Raw genomic sequence first — 19,926 nt, forward strand, 5'->3', positions numbered from 1 at the left:
AGAACAATGCACAGGCAGGACAGGAGAGGGAGAATTCAGCAGCTTAACAAACCCAACCCAAGACACCCTTTTAATTAAAAAGAAAAAAAAATAAGGCCAATCATATCACCTAACACTCCTAACTTATTAATTGGAAAGATAGGTTACATTAGAAATAAGTTGCTGGCCCTGTGGCTCAATAGGCTAATCCTCCACCTGTGACGGCAGCACACACGGTTCTAGTCCTGGTCGGGGCGCCAGATTCTGTCCCGGCTGCCCCTCTTCCAGGCCAGCTCTCTGCTGTGGCCAGGGAGTGCAGTGGAGGATGGCCCAAGTCCTTGGGCCCTGCACCCCATGGGAGACCAGGAGAAGCACCTGGCTCCTGGCTACGGATCAGCACCAGCTGCAGCGTGCCAGCCGCGGCAGCCACTGGAGGGTGAACCAACAGTAAAAGGAAGACCTTTCTCTCTCTCTCTCACTGTCCACTCTGCCTGTCAAAAAAAAAAAGAAAAAAGAAAAAAAAGAAAGAAAGAAAGAACTTAAAAATGCAAATGAAGTTTCATCAAAATCTTATATGGACATAGTCCCATTTGATATATCTCAAATAAATGAAAGTTTAATAAAACAAGTAATTTTTAAAACCTTCTGTTCTGGCTATTTTCTCTTACAGAGCAGTCTCAATCCCTGTAGGAATGCTTTAGTTCACTTGCTATGATTTTTTCTCTTCCTATCACTTCAAGAAACAAACCTGTGGCCAGTGGCGTAGTGGGTGAAGGTGCATACAGGTGCAGTTCTTGTCCCACCTTATCCACTTCTGATCCAGCTCCTACTAATGTGCCTGGGAAAGCAGCAGAGGATGGCCCAGGTATTTGGGCCCCTGTACTCAAGTGGGAAGACCAGAAGAAGCTACTGGCTCCTGGCTTTGGATGGGGCCAGCCCCAGCCATTGCAGCCATCTTGGGAGTGAACCAGTAGATGGAAGATCCCTCTCTCTCTCTCCCTCTCTCTGTAACTCTGCCTTTCAAATGAATAAACTAAATCTTAAAAAAAGAAACTCTTTAATATACAATGGAACAACTGGCACAGGACTTACAAATTTTGCCAATGTTTCTGAACCAAATTATTGGGAAAGCATCATGGATCCAATTGTCTCAGAAACAAGTGTCCTGATGTTCTTAATAAACTGAATTTCCTGCTCTTCTAAATTAGTGTATCGACACATTCTAGGTCATGAGGTGCTTTTACAGTTGATGTTTCTTGTCCTCCAGTATGCCTGAACTACCTCCATTTCACTGTGGAAAGTGATCTAGTTCAGATTGCATTATTAAATGATCATCCTACTGATAAATATGTAAGCAACTGGTGCCACCTCGAAAGAAATAAGTCAACAACAAAACCCCCTCCCATAACTCCTGCTGACGCCCACACTATTACCAGACTTTATTCTTCCTTCTCAGTGTCAACTTCTTGAAATAATTCTTGCAGTCTCAATAGCAGCTACTTACTCCTTTTCCATTCATGCCTCAGTACTTTATAGTCCAAGTTCTAGCTCCTTAAGAATACTGAACATACCCACAAATGGGTAACTCAGTTCCCATTCCTCAGTCTGTATACATATAATATTAGTGATCATTAGATATTAGATTAGATCAACTCATCTTAAAATTGTTTCTTCCTTGTGTATCACCTCCACAATCTCTTTCTTACCCTTCAAATTCTTTTCCTTTGGATTCTCTCTCCTAACTTTTCACTGCTTACTCTACCTGCTTACCCTCAGTGATCCACCCCAGCCCCAGAGTTTCAACTGCCACCTCTCAAACTCATGGATCCAAAACCAGTCCCTCGAATTGACCGCTTGCCCAAACTACAGACCCTTAATTTTAATCTAAGTAGATAGGATTCTTTATGGCATCTAGAGACACTTTGAAACCAACAGATCCACTTCAGTTTTCATCATTTTTAAATGCGTAACTTCTCTCTGATTCCAAGTACTTTATCCATCTTTCTATTCTGGGGAGTATCCAATGCTGTCACAGACAGCAACATTCAATGACATCACTTAAGTGAATCAGAGTTCTTGACATGGAAAAGCTGAGCTATGTAAATGAGGCCTGTTATGGAATTATCCTACAATTCTACTCAAGTCAAAAAACCTCTTCAGCAGCATCACTTCCTTGACACCTGCAGAACTACACAATTCATTCGCATTTAATATAGCTACATTTTCATAGTACAATTTACTCCTGGTGTTTCTTGAAAAACCGCCTTATCAACTTTTTTTAAAAGCAAATCTGAAACAAACCACATGAGCTACACATCTTATGCTGATGTTTCTAATCAGAAAGTACCAGTCAAGAAATGTTCTATCATTCTGCTAACTATAAAACAATAATACCATCCCAAAGCAACAAAAAATATAAACATCAGACAATGTAGCTTCATAAAAATATTTTGACTTCTCTAAAGGCACATGTTTTTAAATGGTATCATGGCAAAGTATTTTAATGATAAAACATCTACTAATACTAGAACAGAAAAAAAAAACAAGGTAGAATACTTCACAGGATATATTCATGTACATCAACCAGCAAAATAAAGCAATAAGAAAAAGTGAGTAAAACTTAGTGTGTATCCTATACAGGACAAAATGCTTTTGAAGGCTTGGATTTATGTAGGTTAAAAGTAAGGACAGAGAAAAAGAGGGAAGCTCCAAGAACACTTCCAATACAAGGCATCATCTTAGTGAATCCACTGATTGCTCTTACTCTTTCTGTAATAGCTTATTTCCTGAATCATAGCAAGGAGTAAAATGAGCTCAAAGTGGAGGCTAGGATTCCGTAAGAAGAAAAATACATAGTTTATTGAACACTAGTATTTTCAGCATTAAAAGGTAGAGCGTTAGACTTGAGCTGTATATAACAATTCACATAACCATACATCAAATAAACATTTTTTAAACTGTCCAAAAATATATTTATATTGTGGCCCATAATAACTCTATTTTAGCATGTGTGGTAGCCGAAAAACTATTCAAACAGCAGGGGGTACATTTTCAGCACAGCGTGAGCAGCTTTAGCTGAGAGACTCCTATTAATGTCAACGAGAGTTGCTTGGTTCAATCTTAACACACACTGTGTTCAAAACTTACCCTGAAGCATGTAAGCAAAAGCTCCCCCAAAGTAAGGAAACTGTAAGTTTTCTAACACAAATCTAGGTTTGTCAGGATAATTTCCCATGCACCACTTTTAAACTCCGATTATAAATTGGATCTTGTTTTCCTATAACAGGGTTTCATCTTGAGAGCAAAAACTAAATATTGTAGCTGCAAATCATACTTTTAATACTGATGCCTCTACTCTTCATTAATATTAACTACAGTCACACTCTTCCAAATATTTTCATTAGATATTTCACTAAAAGCAATTTCCATTAAATGGATTAATAATTTTGTGCTAACCAAAGTAGTCATTCATTATGCCATTACAAATGAGCTACCTCAACCATACAGCTTTCTGTACACTGGAAAACCTTCAGTAATAAAAGAGTATTAAATATGATTTCGTACCTTATATCTTCCAAATTCTCTTACATGTTTTCCAAAAATATGGGTTAGATAAATTTAAATTCAAGGCTGACATTTAGGGCTCATTTTATAAAATATGAAAACATGTGTCAGAAAGTCTTCAAAAGACTATACCAATTTTTAGACAATCCTTGACTGTACATACTCTAAAGACTATTCAAACTGTTTTTTTCTAATTACATTTTTTAACTTGTAAAATTGGTTAGCTGGAGATCAACAGTGCTGCAAAAAACTCATAACTGAATTATCTTAAATAAAATCTACCTAATAAAAATTCCTGGATTTTTGCCACATTAAACAAAAAATTTAATCCACTATCCATACCGGGACGTTAATATTAGCATGTTACCTAAATTTTGCTTTTCTTCAAGATTTATCTATTTATTTGAAAGTCAGAGTTACAGAGACAGAGGGAGGGAGAAAGAGAGAGAGAGAGATCTTCCATCTGCTTGTTCACTCCCCAGATGGTCACAAGGGACTGGGCAAGGCCTAAGCCAAGATGCAGGAGCTTCATCCAAGTCTCCCACATGGTACCAACCACTCAGGCCACCTTCACTGCTTTTCCCAGGCCATTAGCAGGGAGATGGAACAGAAGTGGAGCAGCCAGGCCATTAACTGGCACCCACATGGGAGGGTAGCATCACAGGCGGCAGCTTTACCTGCTACACCACAACACTGTCCCCCTAAATCTCTCTTGATTTCTATATGTTATGATGTTCAAAGATAACGAATGAAATGAAAAGTTATCCTAACTGTAAATACCTTCTCTATTGAAAAATCTAATAAAACATAAAACATGAACAGGAAGCTCCTTTTATATCACATACAACATTGTAAAGATCTGAATATGCACCCATATTAAAGAATTAGCTCACGCACCTAGCAAATAGTAACTACTGAAGAAATGGATGTTGAAAGATCTTGTTTAATACATAAAGTTTATAGATTAGCAAAAAAAATTTGACTGATTTTTAAATGTAGAAATTAAAGAAAATATGGTGGATGTAAGATTCAGATACCAAAAAAAAATGATTTCATGACTATGAAGAGTCACATTTAGGTTTCCTGATTAAAACAATGTTTATGGAGGATCCATTTTTCTAAGATGATTTAAGAAGTAATAAATTCTTATTTTCTCAGACTATTATCAAATATTAAAAAGTTCTTTTGAAACTTGTAAGCAAATCACATAAGCACTAGAATTTTCACTGTGATGCAAACAAGAGAGTCTGTTTTCCTCGCTGTGTGGATTTCAATAGCTATAATGGTTCTGAGTTCAGAGGACTCCTCCTGTGTTCTATATATATACACACACACAGGGAGAGAAAAAGAGATTTCAAACTCCTCCTTTCTCTGTACATACTAACAGCATGCAGACACTAAGAACATCTCACTCAAGGGAATGAGTAACATAAAACCCAAGATGTCAGATTTCATTATGTTAAGAGAGTAGATGTTGGAATCAAACACACCTGGTTCCCAGTCTCAGCCAAGGTCCCTGATTTCCCACCTGGGTAATCACAAGCAAATAATTCTCCAGATCCCACTTTCTCTGTCACCGTATTTCTCAATTTCCTATCTGGAAGTCACACTTTCCAGTGGAATAGGTTCTATTTTTCTCAAAGGGCACAATTCGCAGCAATATGTGACTAAGTAACTTTTTCTCTTCCTATTTCACTGTAAGCTATTAATTCTATTAGTTCAAAACAAACTTTTCACATAATTTCATTATTTAAAAATATTTTTACTTCTTGACCTATTTCATATATCCAACAGCAAATACTATTGAAAGAAAATGAGCAAACCTAACAAAGAATGATCATGTTTTTCAAAAGGGGGCTCAACTGTCAGATGTACAAGGCAGACATCTTTGTTGGCCTGTCCTTCAACACTGAGAATTATTACTGAAACAGGCTCAACAAATATTTATTACCTAGAAGAGATAGTAAAAGTCTGTTGAACAAATAAGAATTCACACTCAGCTTTTAATGTGATAATTTCCTTTTCCTACTGAGCTACTGAGAACATGGTTTCTGTTCATTCACATCTTGAAAGTACAACTGTCTTAGTATATATGTTACCACTAAATAATGTCCTACAACAAAATTCATTATAAATTTTCAATATGGTAGTTCTAAAGATGCTGCCCTTCTCCTCATTAAGATTTTACATATTTATTTGAAAGACAGAAAAAGAGAGGGGAAGGAAAGGGAGGGGAGGGGAGAGGAGGGGAAAAGGAGGGAAGGGGAGTGGAGATGGAGGGGAGGAGAGGGGAGGGGAGGAGAGGGGAGAGCGAGAGGGAGCACAAGCTAGCTCCTATGGCCTGGTTCACTCCTCAAATGCTCACAATGGTATGGGCTGGACCAACGCAAGGCCGAGAACCAGGAAATCAATCCAAATCTCCCACGTGAAGACCCATTTCTTTGGGCCATCATGGCTGCCTCCCAGGTTCTACATTGTAGGAAGCTGAAGACAGGAGCCAGACCCAGGTTTACATCCCAGGCAGTGTGATAAGAGATGCAGGCGTCTTAACTGGTAGGCTAAATGCCCACCTCTACCTGCTATTTTTAAAGAAAGCACTTTATAAAGTTTGCAATGAGAACCTTATTAAAACTATGATGATAAGGACATTAATTGGGCTTGTCGGAGTTTAACATTCTATTTAAAATATGATTTAATGGATACCACCAAGATGAGTCAAAAACATGTGGCTTCTCTGTACCATTCCAATGCTAAGTACCATATTCACAGAGTTTACCACAGCCAAGAATAGTGAGAGACAGCAAGGGAAAAAGCAAAAAAAAAAAAATGTAATATAGGGCTACTATTGTCAAAAACCTTAAAGCTAAAAAATGCATCACAAAATGTTCTGAACATATTTCCAAATTCAATATAAAAAGATATATCCTCTTTGTTGCTGTCATATTTTCCTGTTGAGCCACCAAGTCCTGCTAAATATATTGGGCAAATTACTCTTCATTTCCAACAATAAAAATTACAAACACAAATCTATGACTAAAATCAATTTTGAAATCAAATCTGGTTTTATTTTTGCTTTCTGCATATTCTTTTTACTAACACAGCTTCATAATCTTAAAAATAACCAAACTAGCTTACATACCTCCTTTTAAAATTCCCTTCTTCCTTCAAAACATAAGTCAGGACAAACCATCAACCACTCTTATTTTAATAGACAAACCATCAACCTTTCAAATGATGCTTTGTTTCCATTTTCAGGCACATGCTTCCAAAATTTGAAGTCCCTCTGCTATGTTAGGTCTATATGTATATGAGGAATATCTAACTGTTATCTCTAGACTGCAAGATCCCAACTGATCCAAGCATTTAAGAATATGTCATGTAGCAAAGGGTAACTGAGGTTGCAAATGGAATGAATGTTACGTATCTGCTGTCCTTCACATGGGGAGAAAATGCAGGGTTACCTGCCTGGGCCCAGTGTAATCACAGGACCTCTGTAGATGGGAGAAAGAGACACAACAGGGAGGCCGAGTGAGGAGGCAGTATGAGAAGGACCTGGCTTGGAAGACAGGAGGGAGCACTGAGCCGCAGAAGCAAGCAGCCGCTAAAAGCTGGAAAAGGCAAGGAAACGGACTTCCTCCTGAAACCCCCAGGAAGATACCAGCTCTGCTATCCCTCTGGTCGTGGGATCATGAGAACTACTTCAGGCATCTGACCATCAGAATGGAAAAACCATAAATCTATTTCATGTTAAGCCACCAAATTTATAGTAATTTTTTAACCACAGTGTGACTGTTAATTGCATGTGTCAACTTGGCTAGACTAGGATAATCAGCATTTTGACTAAATTTTATTCTAGATGTTGCTTTAAAGAGATATTTTAGATGAATTGACACAATTAGTTGTGTTAAATAAAGAAGATTACTCTTCATAACATGAATGGGACTAATCCAATACCAGGGGTCTTCAAACAATTCATGAAATCACTAGGTGGGATTGGTGCTATGGCAAAGCAGGTAAAGCCACTGGCTGCAGAGCCAGCGGCATCCCATATGGGTGCCGGTTCGAGTCCTACCTGCTGCATTTATGATCCAGCTCCCTGCTATGGCCCGGGATAGCAGTAGAAGATGGCCCAAGTCCTTGGGCCCTGCACCCACATAGGAGACCTGGAAGAAGCTGCTGGCTCCTGGCTTCTGATCGACGAAGCTCCAGCAGCTCTCTCTGGAGAGTGAACCAGCAGATGGAAGACCTCTCTCTCTCTCTTTCTCTCTTTCTCTCTCTCTCCCTCTCTGCCTTTCAAATAAATAAATAGATCTTTTAAAAAAATAAAAAGGAAATCACTAGGTTTGAATTTCAAAAACTGTTTTTGCATGCACCAAAATAAATATTTTTCCATTCACTGTTCCACAAACTTTTTGGAAGTACCCTTAGAATGTTAAAGCAATTAACAGCAAAGACCCTGTTTTCCCCTAAGAAAGTAGGAAATCTGTCTCCCACCTGCAACAAACTTTATGCTTGTATTTCCAGTCTTCAGACGCAACGCGTCAACATCAGCTCTCACCTGAACCCCCAGCTTGCTAGATTGTTATGTGAATTTTTCACTTGTCAGCCCCCACAGGTATGTGAGCCAATTCATTAAAGTCAATCTCTCCCTCCCTCCCTCATCAGAGCTCTACAGAACTCCAACGGGAGCAACAGCAAAGCAGACTAATATGGCTGAAAACTTAATGCTGATACAAGTTCTTCACAATTATCCTTGGGTGTATTAGTGTTATGCAGAGAGGGTGTAAGTCAGCTCTGACTTCCCTAACATACACAGACTGCCTGGCTTCAACAACAATTTATTCCTCACAGCTCTGGAGACTAGGAAGCCCAAGATCAAGGTGCTGGCCAGTTCTCCTCTGGCTTTCAAAAGGTCACTTTCTTGCTGTGTTCTCGCATGGAAGACAGTGCTCTGGTGCCTCTTTGTATAAGAGCATTAACCCTGTCACAATGGGGCTTTATGACCTCGTTTAAACATTATCACCTCCTCACAGGCCCTGTTGACAAATACAGTCACACTGGAGCTAGGACTTCAACATAAAATCTGCAGGGGGAGGAGGGTCAGGGGTGAGGGAGACACACAATTCAGTCCACAGAAGCAGGGAAACAATTCTTCAGAATACATGCACATAAATGTTAGGAGCTTTTCTATTTAAAATCTAATAGAGTCCAACACAAGCACCTTTCCTTAACTGCAACAGAGTGGTAGTTTACTACATAATAAGTAATTAAAATAATTAACATGTAGTACTTTATAATTTACAAAAGCACTCATAAACATGATACAAAGAACTTTATAAATATTCACATTTTATATAAAAGCACATTCAGGCTCAGCGGGAAACACTGACAAGCAGTCCAACAAGTAGGAATTTGGGACGTCGACCTAACTACATTACTCTGTTATAGGATGTATACATTTGGATTTTCTCATCAACTGCAATACATAGGCAAAGGGAGGAAGATTCTAGAATAATATAATAAGTTAAACCCAATTGTGAAGAATTAGCCAAGCACTGACATTCTTACCTCAGATCTAAACAACTATAAACATGTAAATATATCCAGGATTCTTAACAGAACAAAAGAAAAAGTTTTAATATCTTGAATCTATGGGTACAAAAATCACAGTGCTATGAAAATAGTTATCAAATTAATCAGTCACTTATTTCAAGTATAAAAACAGCTGAAGTTTTCTTCCCTCAGGTAGAGATAATAGATTATCATGGATTTTCTTTGAGTAGTGTTTTTCCAGTTTCTAGAAATGCCACACACATCTAATACATTTTTAGACTTTTCATTAAAAAAAATGGCCCTGGGAGAGTAGTCTCAGGTAGGATTTCAGGGTACACATTGTAGAACCAGGAATTATTTCACTCTGCAGCTGTCATCTTGGCCACCCTATGTAATATCTCTGTATTTCAGCTGTCTTCTCACTAGAACGGGCTTCATAACACAGAACTGCTATAAGGACTGGACAAGAGAAGGCACTTACAGACCTTTGCCAAATACTTGGCAATTCAGAATTGCTAAAGAAATATGAGGTGCAATTACATGAGGTACAGCTCACATAAGATTCTATTAGTCAAAATATTTTAAATTTTCTGAAATATTAAATTTGCCAAGGGAAAAATTCATACAAAATTTAACTGAGGATATTCCTAGTTTTACAGCATCTTACCAAGTTTGTAGTGTTCCTAGAGTGATGACATTTATCTAAAGATTATGTTCATAGTGCCCCTGTCTTCCTGTCAACTAGCCTCAGCTATTTCAACAGCAGGAAGGACAAGACTTAAACAGACAATGTGTATAGTTAATTCTTATCAAAAGGAGTGATGACTCAAATCATGAAAACTATAATGCTATCACCCTCCTTCATAGTATAGAAACTTTTCCAAGCATTACCTCATTTGATACTCAAAACAAAATCAAAGCAAATATTATGTCTCTTTATATGAAAAATGAACTGGAGCTCAGAGGGTAAATTTGTGTCCATTAGCAAAACTAAATCTAAAATCTTAAGCCCTCTTGCCCAGTATCCCTTATAACAATCTTCTTGTAAAGTTGACTACATAGACTAGACATAAAAATATAATTTATTTAGAAGACTATCCTATATATATATTTTCTTTTCATCATGCATAGAAATAATAGCTCACTTTTGAGCTTTTATATCAGGTTGGAGAAAAGTTTAATGATTTTAAGAAGACAGATTGTATTAATTAGTTGGCAAGGTAGAAGGCTGATGGAAAGTTACAAGCTTCAGCCTTTGCCTTTCTTTGCCCAGTCAAAAAAATACTACTAGGCAACATGCAACCCTCTCTCCACTAATCTGTGTTCACATTTCACCATCCACTCTTCCTGCATCCTTCAAAAAGTACCAATGCCCAATGCACAAAGGAAAACCCTGTTAATGCATGCCTATGCAATAAGGAGAAACACAAGTTAAAAGTTTTTGATGTGGGAAGTCCATTTGCAGTGCTCCCACTGCAGCCCTTAAGGATCCTAGCAGTACATAATGAATGCACTCTAAACCAACTTCAAATTATACTAACATGGCGAAAAGCCTTGGTAAGGATTCTATTAATCTTCGGGTCAAATGTGCCTGACAATTCACTAGGGGACTTTCACATGGTTCCACAAAAAATCAACTTAATATTTTTAAAAGTTGAAATAATTGCTTCTTCCTTAGCAGCCTAGGTTGCTGGCATATGAGCCTCCCTGATTCAAGCCTCAGGAGTGTTAGCGTGCTGGAAGAACATGTAACCCAGTCTAGTGGGACAATACAGAACAATCCTATGATCAGAGAGAGATCAAAGTTTTTCAGACTTAAGGGAATCTCAAAATCAACTTGACTTTCATTTCCACAGGTTTCAAGATTTATTTCTCTCCAATGTCTTTCTCGATAATGCAAAAAATACCCCTAAAAGTATGGATGGAAACTTAAAAGTCCTAAAGTCTTAAGAAAATGAACCTTGAAATAAATCAATTACAGTTTCCAATTTCTGTATTATCAGGAAGAAAATTGGTCTACAGTTTGCTACTTCCTTGTACATAGTTGCCAGTTAAAAGGGGAGGGAATCAGAGAACTGAAGAAGGGAGAGGGAGAGTGGGGACATTTATGTAAGTATGTAAGAGTCACTTAATATTTTGACAAAAAGTGTACTCAATGCAAAATACAAAAAAAAATGCACTCAATATTTTAAATGGTCCCAAAGTAAACAATCCTAAAACATAAAAATGACAAAGAACTAAATGGAGTAATTCCAAATCACTTCCTGAGTCCAATCCAGTTCTTTCATAGTTCCTGTTGAATCCTAGTTCACTCTCTCTCACCTGGAAGACTGCAATAACCTGTGTAACTATCTCCCACCTTCTACTTTTACCATCAACTCCTCTCTCCAACCCCTCCCTGGTTCATTGTCCATCCATCCAGCAACCAGAATGATCTCCTTGTTACAAAGTAAATGAGATATGGGAAGAGATCTGCAAAAAGTTCATGGAAATGCACATTAGGAAAAAACCATGAACGAAATTCAAAAATTCACTGCAATCAATTGTACTTATCTTTGAACTTTATTTTCCCTGATTTTTTGAAGCCCCCTCCTATGTCAGCCTTCCTTCTTGTAACTCTCCAAAAGTGGTTACAAGGAAGCAGAAGACAATCCAAACCTCTTACCTGGCATTTCAGGACCCTGTGGCTGTGACATACTGCATGCCAATCACCCTGGCTTTCACTGCATATGGCTCCTGTGATGCCTCTAGGTTCCTGTTTTTCTTAAGATTTATTTATTTGAGAGGCAGAGTTACAGAAAGATAAAGAGACAGATGGCTTCTCCTCAAATGGCCACAACAGTCAAGGCTGGAATAGGCCAAAGCCAGGACTCAGAGCTTGGTCTGCATCTTCCACGTGAGTGCAGGGCCTCAAGTACTAGGCCATTTTCCAGAAACTTTACCAGGGAGCTGCATCAGAAGTGGAGCAGCTGAGATGAATCATCACTCAAATGGGATGCTGGCATGGCAGGTGGCAGCTTTACCTGTTACGCTACCATGCTGGCCCCTAAGTTCTTTTCCTTCATGGTTTCTAGGAGGTACAGGTTAAATGAATGGTGCTACAAAATCTACAATTCCAGTTTGGCTGCCAGCCTCTGTAGGGACTCATTCTCCAACAAGATCATCTCACTTACATTTTCTAACACTGCCATTGGTAGGCTTAGCTCCTGATCTCACAGAATGCACTGCACAGAACCCTCGCCTAATACCCTGAGGCTCACCTACCAGATGTGTAGCTGGTTTATTCTGGGAACTGAATGTTCCACTCAACTCCTGTGAGCACTGGCACTATTTGGGGGTCTTAGAAATGGGACAGAGAAACATACACTTAGCAACCATTGAGCTAGTTAGCAGGTCGGAAGTAAAGACAGGTATCCCCAAGTCAGGGCACCTGTGAACAGGAACCTGGAAAGCTCCTTGTGTTGAGAAGCTAGATGGGACTCTGCTCTTTCCATACCCTCCCTCACGCTCCTCTTACATTTCACTGTCTCTTAGCCTTCAAATCTCAGCTTAAAGATCCCCTCCTTAGGTGTCTGTCCTAATATTCCAGTTGAGATTGAGTCCCTGTGTACCTATTCCCAATTAAAAGCATAAATCACATATTTCTAATTATAGCAGTTACCTAGTAAGTATTCGCTGAATGAATGAGTGGTGCAGATGACTAGGTAATAGATTCCACTGCCAACAAAGCATGAGAAAAAGCAGAGGACTAGGCAGGCTTTCTTCACCATGAGGCCACTGACCTTTGGCCGTGAATATTTCCTTGCTGTGGGGGGCCATTCCATGCTTTATAGAATGTTTAGCAGCATGCTTGACCTCAAGTCCCTAGATTCCAGTAGCGCCCCGCCCTCAAGTTGCATCTCTAGACTTCGCCAAATGTCTCCTGCAGGGCAAAAGGGCCTCCAGCTGAGAATCACTGGGCTAGAAGTAAGCAGATGAACATCAACCACACTGTTCACCACGCTTGTCAAGGAGCCGACAGGATGAGGTCTTCCCCTCCAGCAAGAGGGAGAGGTTCAAGTTTCCATGAGATCACTACACAGCAGAAGACGGCAAAAAATCAAGGTGGATACAACCAGACAATGTAAAGCTACCATGTGCTGTGTGGGTTCCAACTCAGTAAAGCAAACAATGAGCACAGAGTTCCCAAGTAACACCTCTTGCTCTCCCCTTCTCACACCTTGCATGCACAGCTTCCCCTATTGCTAATATTATGCATGAAACATTTGGTGAGCTCATATTTATACACTACTACTAACTAAAGACCCTAGTTATGTCAGGATTCACCCTGTGTTGTACATTCTGAGTTTTAATAAAGTGATATGTATCCACCATTACAGTATCTTACACAATATGTTTATGCCCTCAAAATCCCCAAGGTTCACCTGTTCAACCCCTCATCTTTTTAGTGTCTCTATAGCTTTGTCTTATCCAAACTGTCAGACAGTTGGAAAAATGCTGTGGAGTTAGATGGCTTCTTTCACAAAGGATTTAGTATTTCCACATGTCTTTTTGCAGCTCCATAGCTCATTTCCTTTTTCTCTGACATTGCAATGCACAGACAGCCATTCCACGGTACAGATGGATTCCACCGTTTACTGCATATTCCATTGTATATGTTATGGATAGGGAATGTCTGGCCCATGAAATCATTTGGTCTGGCCCTGCCAAGGCAACTGCAGGTGAGACTCAAAATTCAGCATATCTATAGCAGGCTAATATTTAAGTTAATAATTTTATATGTCCCATGAGGAATACTACAAATATCTAAATGGCCCTTGGCAGATAAAAGGTTCTCCGGTCCTGGTGGATGTACCATTGTTTGTTTATCCATATACCTATTGAAATACATATTGGTTGCTTAAAAATTTAGGCAATTGTGAATGAGGTCACTATAAACATTCATATGGAGGTGTTGCTGTGAACATATGTTTTCAGTTCTTTTGGGTAAACACAAAGAAACAAGAACGCTGAATGCCAAGCTACTCAAAAGTGACTGTACCATTTTGCATTCTCATGAGCAATGAATGTTCTTGCTGCTCCATATCCTTGCCAACACTTGGTTTGGTCAATGTTTTGGATTTAGTCATTCTAATAGATGTGTGGTGATATTTCATGGTTGCTTTAATTTGTAATTCTGAAACAAAATATGATGTTGAATATACTTGAGTTTTCGGATATTTACTTGTTATCTGTGTATCTTTGCTGTCCAGATTATTTTTCTGTTTTTAATTTGGATTATTTGGTTTTTCACTGAGTATTAAGAGGTCCTCGTATGTTTTAGATGTCATTTATCAGATATGTGCTTTGCAAATTTGTCTTTACTTATATGTTTTTAACTTTAATGAAGTCCTATCATTTTTTTCTTCATCCGTTAAAGCATCTTTGCTAAACCTAAAGCTAACTAGACTTTCTTCTAGTTTATGTTCCAGGATTTGCATGCTTTAGCATTTTATATTTAGTCTCTGCTTCATCTCTGAGTTAGTTTTTGTGAAAGGTGTCCAGTCTGTGTCCCCGGGCATGTGGATATCCTGTTGTTACAGCACCATTTGTTAAAAAAGACTATCCTTCTCCATTAAATTGGCTTTGTACCCTTTTCAATGCTCAGTCGACCATATTCTTGTGGCTCTGTTCCTGGGCTCTCTAGTCCATTCCATTGATCTATTTTTAAAGGGTTTTTTTAAAGAGCAGTTTTAGGTTCACGGCAAAACTGACAAAAAGGTACAGAGCTATCTCATAAGTCCTTTGCCCCAGCACATGCATAGCCTTCCTCACTACCAATATCCTCCATCAGAGGATATTGTCTTGGAACTGATGAACATAACCTGATACATCATTATTACCTGAAGTCCATACTTCCCTGGATGGTTCATTTTTGGAGTACATTCTGTGGTTTTGGACAAAGGTATAACACCATATCTATACCACTGTAGTATCAACCTGAGCATTTTTACTATCTTAATCACTGATCTTCTGACACACAAAATAAGTGTTGATACCTTTACCAATACCTCATCATGTTTGTAACTGTAGATTTACAGTAATTCTTGAACTCAACTAATATTGGTCCCCCAACTCCATTCTTTTCATTCTAAAATAATGTTTTATGAACTCAGAGGTACACACGATATCCAAGAGTGAGTAACATGATCTGAAAGTGCCATAGATGTCAACAGAGTATGTTATGTGTCAGCTATGGCAGAGAGCATGGATCCTGTCCACCAAATTGGTTCCTCTTGGATATGCAGGCAGACTACTTTTCCCTGGTCTCTTTGCAGTGAGTTTGCAGATCACTGACTGAGTTCCAGACAGACAAAAAATGTGGGCAGACCAGTGCCCCAAACGAAGTCCCTGGCCTTTCAGCTCTCTATAAGCCTATCACAGCAATGTTGGGGGCTATAAATTCCAGAAAGTTTAACAACAAAGTAGAAGCAACCTTAGGCTACAAATTACCACCAGGAGGCATCCAAGAGAACCACAGGGTATGCACTGGATAGGAGCAAGAAACAAAGTCTATGGTGTAAAATCTTTGTGAATCACTGTCTATAGTCTCTTGAACAATACACTAAAATTCTGGGGGTTTGGTATGGTTTTGATTTGTCAAGCATCACTCAGCAGTCAGGATGAGGAGCTCAGAAGGCATCAGACTTATTTTACCTAATATCTAAATATGGTACAATCTTTGAAAGTCCTTGCTTCAGGTTCGGATTCTCTGTTTCATCCCCTCTCTAACAATGTCATAGAAGACAACTCAGATATTTACCCTGCATCTAAAATCACATCCTGGACTGGACTACGCCCATTGGACTCTTTCTGACTTCTTTGCCACATGCATAATTTATTTGGAAGCATTTAATTTATAGGGTCCACAAGCACCCAGCCTGAGGTGCTTCAATTATCTGAAGGAGGACAAGTAAAAAGCGGTAGATGAAAGAAAATGGGGAAAGACACTTAAAAAGGAAGTCTTAGAGGACATGGAAACACAGTTTCTTAGAAAGCCATAATTGTAATGAGGCTGCTCATCATTTCCACACAGAGTCTTTACTCCAAAAACACTCAAAGGATTTGATTTGATCTTGCAACTTCAATCCATTTGACAGTGTTTGAGAAAATAAATCTCCCAAAATGTTCTCTTTGAAGGCACCAAAGAAAGGGAAATAACTGTGTGTCCCAATGGATTGATGACCTGACTATACCCTAGAATAACCCACACCCATGGCAAAACATGGAAAATCAGTATTTTTCTTAGCAGTGAGAAAATAGATTCTGCATTTAAGTATCCATCACATAAAATCAGGAATAAAGTCAGAAAACACAACAAAACATATGGAAGAAGCCAAAACAATGAGAGTATTTTGCTAAGAGTTTAAGCACTCCATTTGAATAATCTCTGAATGGTTAATGAGAATGAGGTGTCCTATTTTATGCATTTTATTTATTAGGTTTTAGCTAGGGGAAACAAAGTCACTACTTTTCTATGAGCTCTCATGTTGTGCCCACGATCTCAGAGAGTGAGCAGCAACAGACTACCTGGAATATTTTTGAGGCCTTCACCTTCCCATGACTTTTTGAAATTCAACAAGCAGAAGATCTTTAATAGCATACGGCATTCATAGCTAATGTTTAAAGGTTAAACAGTGCATATACATTCAGCACACAATTTGTGCTATGAGCCAGGTGCCAAAAAATAATAACTCAGATCTCAAAATGAGTGAGTGAGTCCCTTATATATATAAAGTTGCTTGCAGAGGAGAAAAATAGAGAAATTAGCATAATTCCTTCTTTCCTCAATATCCTTGGCAACAAAGAACAAAACCCCCCACTGGTAAAAAGCTGCTCCATCTGCCATCCTATTGCAAGAACAGCTCGTTTTCTTGGAAAGATGATTAATGGGACAAGCAATTCCTATCTTTCATTTTTCGGTGGTGGAAGACAATTGTAATGTAAGTTTTGTGTACCAGGTCCATCTTTTGTAGGTTCCTTTGGCAAAAACATTCAAAAACCACACTTTAACCCATGAATTAGAACCAATCTTTCCTAACAACCTCTTTAAAGCATGAGGTTCTCAAATCTTATCTGAGAACTCTACATGATTATGAAAGTTATTTACTTAAGGCAGAGAGTTTTTACAATGAGAAGCTATTATTGCTAGATAGTGATAGGGAACATTAGGATGGAAGCTTGTTAATTTTCAGAGTTAGACAATGAGTAGGTAAGATGCAAACAACATTTCAGTGGTTACTCTGCTGTCTTTCAATTTGTAGAGGCTTGATACAGAAAAAGTGGAGAAAGGAAAGGAGTTCAACTGGATTAATCCAAAGCCTCACTGTACAACAGTGGCAGAGCCAAACTGGGGTACCAGATGCTGTGACCTCAGACACTGAACCACAGAGTGGACTAAGCCATCTTTTAATTTACTGAATTCAAACAGATTTACACAAACAGTAATTCACACATGTGACTTTCTTCCACGACATTTTCTGCCCCCTGGAAAATCTATTAGAAGTGAGTAACATTTAAAACTTTACATTTTCTTAGCTCTAAATAAATTCTGATCATTTTAAAATTACTTCAGAGCCACGTAATGTGAAAGAATATTCTGTTGTTTACATGGGGCAGTAAAAATATAACTGAAGAACTTACCAAACAAATAGTGTAGATCAAATAAATTGCAGGAGCAAAATAATAATGCATCTTCCATGGTATTATCTTTTCAAATAAGAGAAAAAACTGTCGCACCCTATCTTTAATCCAGTGAAGTTGACTGGGCATATCCTTCTTTCCAAGACTTTACAACCTTCAGAATTGCAATGTAACGACAAGAGGACAATCTCAGAGACCCTTTTAAAACAAGGCATATCTTCAGACCCATTATTCTACTCAGTTTTACATATGCATTTTAATTTCTCTACTTTATGACTCCATTAATCTCTGATTTTCAACAGCCCCCATTTTTAATTAAAGTACAATCTTTGCATAATTTATTTTTATTGCTGACGGATGCCTTCTCTAATGGTTTTTATTTTATTGTGAATTTCAGATACAATCGTGGTGCAAAGGTTGAAGGACTGCATTAGCAGCACATGGGTTAAGCATAGTAAGTGTCCCCTAAGAATTCTTAAGAACGCTGAAATATGAATACACAAACACCTGCTTCTCACTCAAAGGTGTAGCAAAACAATGAGCAGCAGTTAGCACAGGAGGACCTTTTTATCTCTTCTCTCTTCTCACTGCCACTCTTCCAGAGAGGTGCTCATAAACCAGTCCTATTTGCTCTCAAGGGCAATGCTGTAGTAGCCCAGTCCTCCCTCTCTCCACCCCTAACAAGAGGAAGAGTGGCCACAAGGCTGCCTTTCAGTGGGTCACACGCAATTTGGCCACAGTTACTGTGTGCAAGTCACAGCTCCAGCATGAGTCCGGCTCAGGCCACTTCCCTTTCTCATGGATCTCTTTCTCATGGATGCAGAAGCAACGTTGCCTTCCCAAGTGACAAGTTACTAGGGTGAGCCTTGCTCTTGTCTTAGGGAAGTCCAGATCTCCAGCTTCTTGACCCTCAGATGGGTAAATGAGACCATTTCATGGGCACGCAATCGGAAACTCCAATTCTTTTTTTTTTTTTTTTTTGACAGGCAGAGTGGACAGTGAGAGAGAGAGAGACAGAGACAAAGGTCTTCCTTTGCTGCTGCTTCACCCTCCAATGGCCGCCGCGGCCAGTGCGCTGCGGCCGGCACACCGCGCTGATCCGATGGCAGGAGCCAGGAGCCAGGTGCTTTTCCTGGTCTCCCATGGGGTGCAGGGCCCAAGCACCTGGGCCATCCTCCACTGCACTCCCGGGCCACAGCAGAGAGCTGGCCTGGAAGAGGGGCAACCGGGACAGAATCCGGCGCCCCAACCGGGACTAGAACCCGGTGTGCAGGCACCGCTAGGCGGAGGATTAGCCTAGTGAGCCGCGGCGCCGGCCCCGGAAACTCCAATTCTGCAGCTGAGCTACACCTTTTAAATTAACCAGGACAATTCTAAAAATTAGAGTTTGATCTTAATTTCCCTTAGCTCAGAAATGAGGGAGAAACAAAAGCATGATGGATGAATTCACACTATTCAGCCCGTAAGCAATGGGCTGGAACCTTAAATTGCTCACTATCCAATGACTAGAGTATATACACCATAATGAACTGAGAGTAATACTCTAGACACATCTTACCTATACTTTAAATTAGCCTTTAACAGTATATTAAATTTATTTATAAAATATACCTCTATCAACATACTGTTTATCATATTGTTTTTATACATTTTAAAACATTTCTTTCTCCATGTTTTCATATTTCATGTTCATTAATCAATACTAGTAAGCTATTTACAAATTTGTCACAGAATAACATGTGAACATTAGTTTTCTTTCAATATAAAAATCAGCAAGTTCACAATAGTAAAATACAATAAATCACAAAATAAATTTATTATAGGCACAGTCTTTAAAGACTCTTGGATTAAATTCTAGCACCATGATTCATGTGTGCATGAATTTGGATAAGGATTACTTATCACTAATTCCAATTTTTCTAATCTGTGAAATGATAATAAAAATTGGACCTCATAAATTTAAATGTGAGGCTGGACATGGTATCAGCATGGTGCTGGGCAACTAAAATGATAAAGATATTTTAGATACTGTTATAATCATGTAATCATAGCCATTTTTCGAAAGTATATTAATTTTTCAAAAATTAATCTTCACAAGACTAGCACTGTGGCACAGTGGATTAAGCTGTCACAACACCACATCCCAAT

General features: G+C 38.8%; 1 protein-coding gene across 19 annotated transcripts in view; it reads right to left on the bottom strand.

The window, feature by feature from the left end:
- ADGRL3 (adhesion G protein-coupled receptor L3) overlaps positions 1-19,926 on the bottom strand; it is an 870,273-nt gene that overhangs the window by 735,219 nt on the left and 115,128 nt on the right. The window contains exon 1 of one of the 19 annotated variants that reach the window (XM_051819779.2): positions 8,038-8,853. The exons of the other annotated variants lie outside the window; for them this stretch is intronic. The gene's annotated coding sequence lies outside the window, so the exon portion shown is untranslated. Of the gene's footprint in view, positions 1-8,037; positions 8,854-19,926 lie in introns of those variants that run through there. 19 annotated transcript variants of the gene reach the window in all.

The sequence above is a fragment of the Oryctolagus cuniculus genome, chromosome 8 (assembly GCF_964237555.1).
Source record: "Oryctolagus cuniculus chromosome 8, mOryCun1.1, whole genome shotgun sequence".
NCBI lineage: Eukaryota > Metazoa > Chordata > Mammalia > Lagomorpha > Leporidae > Oryctolagus > Oryctolagus cuniculus.